Raw genomic sequence first — 10141 nt, forward strand, 5'->3', positions numbered from 1 at the left:
ACACACACAAAGACAGACAGACAGATAGATGAAACAAAAAAAAGTGTAATTGTGAAGATGGCTCAACCAGTAAAGATGTTTCTACCAAGTCTGATGACCTGAGCTCAGTCCCCAGGCTCCAACATGGTGAAAGGAAGAAACAGCTTCTTAAACTTATACTCTGACCTCTGTGTGAAAGTTCATATGCTAGTGTGTGTGCATGCATTTGCCTGTGTGTGTGTGCACACACACTCATAAACAGAAATAAATAAATGTAGTAAAAAATTTAATTGTCAAGGAGGACAAGGGAAAGTAATAGGAGGAGAAAGAGCAAGAAAGGAAAGAGTCTGAGAGTGATGGGGAATATGGTCAACATATATACATGTATGAATATTTAAATAAAACTTAAAAGATGAGCTGTAAGGATGTGTCCAGTAGACACAGCTAGTAAATGGCAGAAATAAAACACAAACACGTATATTTATTACAGTTAAAATACCGGGCCTTTGGTACATAGTATGGAGACACTGTCTACTGCCTACCAAATAACCATTCTGATTTTGCTTGTCTGGTAACGGAAAAATGTTTCTGGAGTGGAACAGCTATAGAAGTTCCCTGGTACCGACATAGGCAGGGTTTTCCGCTTTACTTGGGTGTTCCAAAGAGTTCAGGCATAGCCTACACCAGCAGGTTGTTCTGTGGTCTAAGAGGGCACCAGCTACCATGTCTGCATTCTATACCAGAAGAGAAAGAAGCAGGGGAAAAGAGAAATGCTCTTCTCTCAAGCATGCCAACTCTCTTTCCTTAGACTTCTGAGAGGGACCCCATAGCATAGTTTCCTCTCAATGGGAAATCCTGTCATAGCTTCACACCCCAACTAGCATGAAAAATGGGATTCAGTTACTAAGAGAGAATGTGAGGGTGGATATTGGAGGGTAGCTAAAAGTTTCTGTCACTTGGAGTGGAAAGGAAAATACTGGGAGCAGAAGTGTACAAGCTAGGGAAAGGAATACGGGGGAGAGCAGAGGGTATGTGAGGGTGAGAGGATCAACCCAGACTAAAAATATATATAAATACCATAAGGGAATGAATCATTTTTTATGATAATTAAAAAAAATAAAATCTTAAAAATTCTATCACAGTAGCTATTTTACTTGGAGCAAATTTTAAATCTATATATCTGTCTTTAGATTATGAAATGAAAATACCAAATAACTCACAGAGTTAATCTGAGCACTAAATGAGATAAAGTAAATAAAATTGCATGGTGCTTGGTATGCAGAAAATGCTTAATAGTAATAAATGTTGGCTGGTTTTAATTCACTTTAGTGAGTCAGCAGCATGAGGCCTTGGCATGGAGCCATCTTTCAGATAACAGATCTTATCACTGTCCCTGAATTTACCGGCTTAAAGGTACTGGCTGCTGACTCATACCCACAACACTTCGAACTGTTTAAAGCCAGAGTGTTGGCTTAGTAATTTACAATGAAAAATAGAACTGTCAGGCAGACCAGACAGCCTGACCAGGTTATCAGCTCCCTGTAGGCAATGAACATGTGGCATCTTAAGGTTGATTGCTGTGCATGAAATCAGGAGAAACAGAATTCACCACAGTTTAAATGTTTAGTGCCACTGGGGTAGCAGCCTATTGTATCTGTCTTAACCACTGGGATTTTCTTATCTAGTGAGTCAGGTGCTTAGACTGAAACCTCTTCCCTTGGACAGTGCAGGGAGCACACTGCCAATTGATGACGAAAACAAGGGTAAAAATGTGGGAAAGCCAGGAAGGTAAATTCAAAACAGTTACAGAATGAGGAAGTTATTACTTGCTCTTTGGGAATTAAATGAATAGAATTATTCTGAATAGAAGCCCTATATACCTGGCATAACTTTGGAAAAGTTAGAAGGGAAATATTTTAGCGAGAACCATTGTTTGTATCTAGTTCCAGGGGAAATGGAGCATAAGGAAGCTTCATGGTGAGGTTGGAGGGGATAGCCAGTGTTTGCGAGTGCATACTGTGCTTCCGGAGACCCCAGCTCAGCTCCCAGCAGCTACATTAGGTGGCTCATAAACAGCCTGTAACTCCAGCTCCAGGGAATCCGATGCCCTTTTTACCCATGCACATGCTCACATACACACCAATACCCACACTCCCCCAGATAATTTAAAATGATAAAATAAGTCATTAAAATGTAACCTTATTTTATTGAATTGTAAATGAATTTATGTAATACATAACACAATAGTGAAAATGTATAGAAAAATATAACATTTATATTCATAAACACATAATATGAAAATGTTAGCTTTTTATTTTATAAGTGATTAGAATCAGCCACAGAAATATATGTTACTCATTTAACTCTCAAGAAACAAGCAACATGTTTTTCTCATCTCCAGTTATTTTGGGAAAGAGATATTGTTTGATGTAGTACAGTTAGCCTCATATAGAAATGATGTGACTAAATAAAAATTATTTAAAAACAATGTGTTTTGAGAAATTCCCATTGCTCCTTTAGGGGACATACATATTTTTTTTAGAGTGGTTAATCCTTTTAAAATTGTATAAGAGAAATCTTACACAAACATCTTTAAGCTGATAAAAATAGCAAGCTGCAAGGTAGCACTCCTGTTGGAGAACATGACTAGAGAGACAAATGAGAATACTCTTAATCACCTACCTCTATTTCTACAAGACATGTAAAAAAAATTCCAATGAAGCATTTTTCTAATCCTCTATTCTATTGGGGGGAGGCGGTAATCTCGACAAAAGAAAATGTAATATTGTCAGTATCAAGAGAGTGAATACTATAAACACCACCAACTACTTTTATACGTGATGACTTTAGCCTCGCCAATACCAAAAAAATGTCAAAATGTGAGTGATCTGTGGCTTGCAAAACATCGTCCCTAGACAGTGATGTGGACATAATCTGGGAACTTGTTAGAAATGTAATTTCTTGGGCTCTATTCCAAACTAATGTAAGCACAAATTCTGAGATCAGACCCCAGAAATCTGTTTCTATTTCTTCATGCTGAGCTTGGTGACTCCTAGTTTGGTAGCCACTGATTTACACGGACCAAACTACTTAAAAGACAATCTATGATCCAACAGCATTATAACACCAGGAATGTATAATAACTGTGCACTCTCATGCCTCATCTTAAGTGTTCTCAACATTATAACAAAGTTTCTAGGTGACTTATATGCATATTCAAATGTAAGAGCTGCCATGTTCATACACCAATTCTGTCATGGGTTAAATAGTGTCTCTCCCCACATTATTATGTTCAAGTTCAAACATCCAGGACCTGAGAATATGACTATATTTGGAAACAGATCCTTTAAGATGTGATCATGTGAAATGAGGGCATTAGGATAATTTCGGGATGGGGGCGGGGGAAGAGTTTCTCTGTGTATCCTTGGCTGGCCTGGATTCACTCTATAGACCAGGCTGGCCTTGAACTCACAGAGATCTGCCTGCCTTTGTCTCCATGAATGCTGGGATTAAAGGGTTGTGCCACTACACTAGGTTTAGGATAAATTTTTTTTTACTGTGATTTCTCTCCTAAGAAAGTCGATTCCACACCACAGATATGTGCAGAAGAATGTCTATGCTTTATACTCACCCAGCAAGAAGGCAGCTGCATACAACTCAAAGATATTAGCCTCACAAGTAGAAAACCCTGCTGATACTTTGATCTTGGACTTTTAATTTCCAGGATGAAGGAAAAATAAATTTATTTTCTTTGTCTCCTTTCCTTTGTTGTATTTAGTGTGGCACTTGCAGAAAATTAAGTCTCCAAACTCAAGTATGTACTGGCAATTACAGGAGTTTTAAAAACACTAATAATACTTGGTTTCCATTCCCAAAGATTACAACATAAGTGACCTAAGGATTAACCTGTAAATCTGGTCTCTGATGATTGCTACTGTGCAGCAAATTTAAAAGCTATTGATATATACACCAGGCTCAACAAGTGAACCATCCAAGACTCAGAGCTCTAAAATCTAAAATCCAAAATTCCAATTTTGAGATCCTTTCTTATCCAGTCTCCCACTGTAATGTTTCCAAAGTTGGACCTTCTATGCATTGAAGACTTCTATTTGGAGAAAGTCAAGAACAAGGGCTGGCAATTTTATAATGATAGTGTTCCTCTATTTGGCCATTTTTTTTTCTGTCATGCAGTCCCCAGTTCCCTGGTGCTCTTCAGTAGGTCATCTTACACAGTACAGATACAGAGAAGCCCCTGCCTCAAGAAAATCTGTTGACCTAAGTTGTCAGTACCCACTTTTGCTAGGTTTTCATTGTTCCTCCTGTTAAATTGCCTTCAAGGTCCCTAGGATACAAATGAAAATCTTGGATTCTATAAAACCTCACACCAGGGCTCTGGTGCCACAGTAGGAAACAGCATTTTGGTGCTAAATCTTTTCCACTTTTTCCATATCCCTGTAGCTCTCAAACCCAATACTCTACCTAAAGGACTATTTAAGTGAAAGTTTTCCGTGCTTCAGGAACTAAGGGGTCTGATTTATATTTAATATTAATGGAAGCCATGTAAGATTTGTATTTGAATGTGAAAGTTATAGTTTCTGAATGTTAACATAGTGCTCCATTTTTGGCTCCCCCCCCCGTGTGTATTTCATTTAGCTCAGAATCCTTGATGTTAAAAGACCCAACTTTGGTGGTGGTCTTGCTGGCAAAGTCCTTGAATGGCACGGGCCTTCACAAGTAATTGACAAAGAATGAATGCACATAAGCATTCCCTGGTCTCCTTCTCCCTTTTCTTATAAAGCCACCAACACTCAATGATACAAGCTCTACCCCAGTGACCATATCCAATCCTCATCTCTTCCCAAAGGTCTTACTTATAAAATCACAGTCAGATTGTCAACGCTTTTAAAATCTTAAGATGTGAATTAGTGTTCAACACATGAAGGTTTCATTGACATAACTAAAATAGGATAGAGTTTGGGGCAGGAGGAATTCTTTTTAAATGTGATTTTGCTACCTTGAGTAATACTTTATTTTACTTGGACCAACCAATGACACAATCACGACTTCAAGCAAAACTTTTCACAACATTCTAGCAGACCTTCTGGTTAGCACTCCAAAGCCATCAACAGCACCCCTATCAATAATAGAAGCTAAATGTCTCTGTGTTTCCCCCAACCATTACTGTCACTAGTTTATATGCCCCAAATCCTGACAATGAGATAAAGGGGGTATTTGTTAGAAAACTTCAGGGGAATTTTATTTCTCTGAAAAGAGAAAGTTACACAAAGGAAAACACTTCACCCCTTTCTACCCTTAGTTTCCTGTCCTTGAATACAGTATAAAGACATCATTTCTGGAGCTGTTGAAGCCATTCTGAAATCATAACGGTTAGGCATTGACATTATTTTACCCTTGTATTCACCTTCTGTCAGACTCCTCTGTTGCTGAAACCACTTTTAAAATAAATATGTGTATTGTGTGATATAAACACATTTGTATATATTCATATTATTATTAATTTATAGAACAGTATAATCTGATAATCCACACCTTGAATACCATTTAATTATACAGATTATATTATTCTAGTCTAGGAGTGAAGAAAAAGCTTGCCAATATAGTATTTGCGAAATCTGAACTGCAAAGTGACTTAATCATTCACTCATATTTCCAACATTCCTCTTCTCTACTAAATCCTAGTGATAAAAATGTGAATAAGACTCATGATAGAGTTATGAAGAGCTAGGTTATCAGAGAAGTGAGATAACTTATTTGAAGGGCTTCCTGGGGAGGGCCGCCTTGAAAGAGGATCATCAAAGACTCCCTGACTAGCCATTTAAAGTGTCACTAATTTTTTCCAAGTAGGGCTAAGACAGGTTTGCTTATATGGTCACAGATTGTAATCCATAGGAAAATACAGAAAACAGCAATCTACGATCAGGGACTAATATATTACCAGAAAATATTCTTACATCCATGTATTTCTCCCAAAACATAAAAGACAATATGGGGGGGGGGTTAGAGTATTTTGGTACCATGTCATCAGATAACTTTTCTAGAACAGAATAATTTTGTGATGTGAATTAAGACCACCTGTTAATACATCAAAACAATCGTTTGTCAACGTGAGCCACAGCTTCATGCATTTCAGCATACTCTCTCTGTTATTTCCATTAAAGAACGACAGCAATAATTAGTGCCTGTTTAACGGTCACAGAAACATTGTGCTGCTTCATGGGAGTGAAAGGAGAAATATCCCCTCCCAAATTGATTTTTCTAAAAGCAATGAGTTTGACACTCCCTCTCCTGACAGACCGAGAGAGGACAAACTAACATATAGCTTTGTATTGGTGAACCTTCTAAGAAACAGAATATGTTCTCTCATTGATTTTCCTGCAAGGGAAATAATAGGCTTTGAAGCATCTCTGTAAACAGAAAAGACAAAAGCAGCAATAGCCTACAATTTCTTTCCTAGAATATTCCATGGAATCTTTTAATGAATTGTCTCAACATTTTTTGTTGCTTAGCACAGACTGTCCCTCCAAAATATTTGGATTCTGTCCGTGGTCTCTTTACAGGTATGCAATAACTGCAGTTCTCCTCCAGCTCTGTCGTGTTCTGGGCTAGAAGGGTTCTTCCAAGATCCCAGCTCAGGCTACAGTGGAACACCCTGCCACCTTGCTGAATGAAGGAAGAGCCCAGCAAAGGATCCCAGCTCAGCTCTTGAGCTCCCCTGTTTCCACCTCTAAAAATCACCCAGGAACAAAAGGGGGGTTGAGTAAGCAAAGATGAAACAAACCAAACATACCTTGTCCCATAAACGCTGCATCAAGACATTGGAAGGTACCCGGGAAATTAAGAATATGGTTCCAGAGTTTGCTTTGGCTGGAAGTCTAAGTACGGATTTTATATTCTCTGACGCGTTTTAAAAATCTAACTTTCTGTCTACAACAAAAAGAGCCAGAGGAAGGAAGCAAAAGCAGACAGAGACACAGACTGGACGACCGCCGCAGCCAGCACCCTAACAGAGTATCAAATGGCGAGAACTTACCTGGTCCTCACCTATAAGGAAAGGCGACTGGTCCAGCCTCAGGCAGCAGTCGCGCCACCCAGGAGAGTAAGTAAGCAAGGGAGTCGCGGAACGGGGAGCCGCCGACGCGCAGACCCAGGGAAGGGAGAGAAGTCCTGCTCCTAACCCAAGGGAGAAGAGTGACTCACGCGCTCGATTGGTGCCCGCCTTTCTTCCTCCCCGCCCCCAGCAGGTAGAGGGACCGCGCGGGAGGCGGTCTCCAGCAGCCCCTACCCACAGGCTCAGTGCCAGGCTCCGCCAGGTGGCGGCGCCACAGTCCAGCTAGGCACAGCCCGCCCAACCACACAACCACTCGCCCACCCGCTGGGCTCATCGCGGGGCTCCCTGACCTCTTAGACCCAGCCTCTCCAGGTCCCTGCTCCCCTTAGGCGCTCCATAAGAACCCTGCACACCTTCCACACTCCTCTGGACTCGGTACTGCTATGGCCAACCAACCTCTCACAGAAGTCTCCCACCCCACGGTTATTTTCTCTCTTGCGGTAGCACCAGAACCCACCCAGCTTACAGAAGGTGTGGCTGGCTTCCTCGGCTTGCTGGATCTACCAGGGACTCCTTCCTCACCCTGCTTCCCAGCTGGATATGGCCAAAGTCAGACCACTTCTACACTAAGTAGCTATTCCTGAGGTACCCTAGAACCGACCACAGGCCACACACACTACTTACCCCTGCATCCTTGAATGCTGAGACCTCCTTTTGATACTCTCCTCTTGCAGGTGCCCCAGGGTCCTGGAGGAAGGATGAACTCATGATGTAGCAAGGGACACCCTCTTCATTAAATCCTGAGTGACGGTAGCAGGGAAGGCTCTGCCCAAACTGGGTTTGTGCCTGGAGCTTCCTTGGTACAGTTGTGATGTCCTAGAGTGGAACAAGCTCAAAAATTCATACTGCCTTCATCGCACAAAGCTTTAGATTCCACCCTGGTGCTAGGTGTTTCCTTGCCAGTGGTCTGTTGTTCTGCTGGAGGTTGAGGTGTGACGAAATCATAATCCTTCCTGTATCATACCAAAGCTGAGAACAAACTGGAGGAGGCAGCACATTCCTGTAATCCAAGCACAAAGTAGATTGAGGGGGAAGAATGTTAATTCAAAAAAAAAAATTAGTGCTATCACCTTAACTTCTTTGATAGCGATGGCTGGCTATGTAGATTAGGTTGGTCTAAAACTCAGAACTGTGCCTGATTCTTTCTCTCAAGAGCTGGGATTAAATATATGCACCACCACATCTGGCCTACATTAACTTTTTATTTAAAAATATATGTATATACTGGGGAAAAGAGTATATAGAAATGAGTTACTTTAGGTTTGAAAGAGTGAGAGGTCAGAATTCATAAGAAATAAAACAAGAATGGAAAGACGGTAGAGCATTTTCCTAACTAGGACAGTGTGTCGGCTGCCACATTTTCTACAGCTCTCCCTGGTAAGCGGAGGAAGAGTTTGCCTATTCAGAATGGTGGGCTATCTTCCCCAAATATATAGTCCTCTCATCACCTCATTATTTTCTCATCATCATTAGAAACGATTATCTCTCTCATAACCGGGTACATTAAAGCTAGGGGTATTTATCATTTCAACTTCTCAAAAACTTTCAGATGGCCTGACCACCATTAAAAGCCAAAGTTTTCCTCTGAGAACAAAGTTATCCAGGTCTTTCCTACATTTGCTGCCTGCTTCTACCTATTTTTCATTTTTATAGTCTTTTCTTCCACATCTCTACCTACTTAGTGAATAAAGGCATCCCTCAATTTCTCTAGCTCTTCTTAATTCCATAAAGTAGTGAGTTTTTTTTCCACCTCTGCTTTCCTTTCTAATGCTTCCCTATCCTACATGCTCTCTTTCTGCCTTATTTTCCCTTTTTTTTTTTTTTTTTTTTTTTTTTTTTTTTTTTTTTGGCTCAATGACTATGCTATAGTTTGGATCTTAGGCGTCTTCCAAAGGCTCATATGTTGAAGAATTGGTCCTTACCCCTGATGCTATTAGACGGTTTGGCCTAGTGAGAGGCCAAAGTCATTAGGGACATACAATCAGATGAGAACAGTGGGACCCTGATACCTTCCTTTTTTTTTTTTTTAAATCACTTCACATCCATGAGCTGAACAATTTTGTTCTACAGTGCACTTCTACCTTACCATGAGGACAAAGCAATGGGGTCAATTGATCATGGAGCAGAACTTCCAAAAATCTGGGCCAAAATAAACTTTTTTACTTTGTAAGTTGATCACACAACAGGCATTTATTACAGTAATGGAAAATGGACTAGCATGAATGCTTTGCTGCTTTTGGGGGGTTTGTTTTTTTTTTTTTTTTTTGGTTTTAGCTTCAATGAAAACTCATACCTATTAAAACTATTAATTCTTCAACAAGTTGCTTATATGTATGCAAGACAATATGTTCTCTCATCCAAAGTGATCAGATAAATGTATTAATATTATCAGAATCGTTTATTCATTTATTTATTTATTTAACTTACATTTACTATGCAGTATCTGTGACCCAGGCATTGTGATTAGTCCTAAGTATATCAACATGAATAAGGCAGGGTCATGACCATTAAAAATGTCACTATGGGGGCTGAAGAGACGGCACAATGGATGGGAGTACGTTTTACTCTTGCAGATGACCTGGGTTAAGTTCCCAGCACCTACATGTTGGTGGTTCATGATCATTCTGTAACTCCAGTTCCAGGGTATATGATACCCTCTTTTGACTTCCATGGACACCAGGCACTTATGTGGTTCAAAGACATACATGCAGGCAAAATATTCACAACTTGAAAATAAAACTTCAAATAAAATAAAACTTAAATGTAATCTGTAAAAAAAAAAAAAAAAAAAAAAACACGACAGGGAGAGGGGCATAGGAGAAGAGGAAGGAAGGGTGGGATTGGGAGGGGAGGGGCTACAGCTGGGATAAAAAGTGAATAAACTGTAATTAAAAAAATTTTAAAGATGTCAAAAAATTGACATTGGAAAAAATTGTTTCACTGAAAAAATGTAAAACGAAAAAAAAAAAAGGAATGCCAGGAATCACGAGTGTGGGCGCTGGTGCAGACTTGGTAGGATTGGGAAGTGAATGT

At 39.9% G+C, this 10141-nt stretch overlaps 1 protein-coding gene across 3 annotated transcripts in view; it reads right to left on the reverse strand.

The window, feature by feature from the left end:
- Sytl5 (synaptotagmin like 5) overlaps positions 1-7262 on the reverse strand; it is a 356529-nt gene extending 349267 nt beyond the window's left edge. For 2 of the 3 annotated variants that reach the window (XM_055599630.1, XM_055599624.1), the window contains exon 1: positions 6788-6831. The gene's annotated coding sequence lies outside the window, so the exon portion shown is untranslated. Of the gene's footprint in view, positions 1-6787; positions 6832-7030 lie in introns of those variants that run through there. The other variant, XM_055599625.1, reaches the window with a different exon arrangement.
- Between the last annotated feature and the right edge of the window lie 2879 nt (positions 7263-10141).

This window comes from Psammomys obesus, unplaced genomic scaffold (genome assembly GCF_907164565.1).
Source record: "Psammomys obesus unplaced genomic scaffold, mPsaObe1.curated_primary_1811, whole genome shotgun sequence".
In the NCBI taxonomy this organism is placed as follows: domain Eukaryota; kingdom Metazoa; phylum Chordata; class Mammalia; order Rodentia; family Muridae; genus Psammomys; species Psammomys obesus.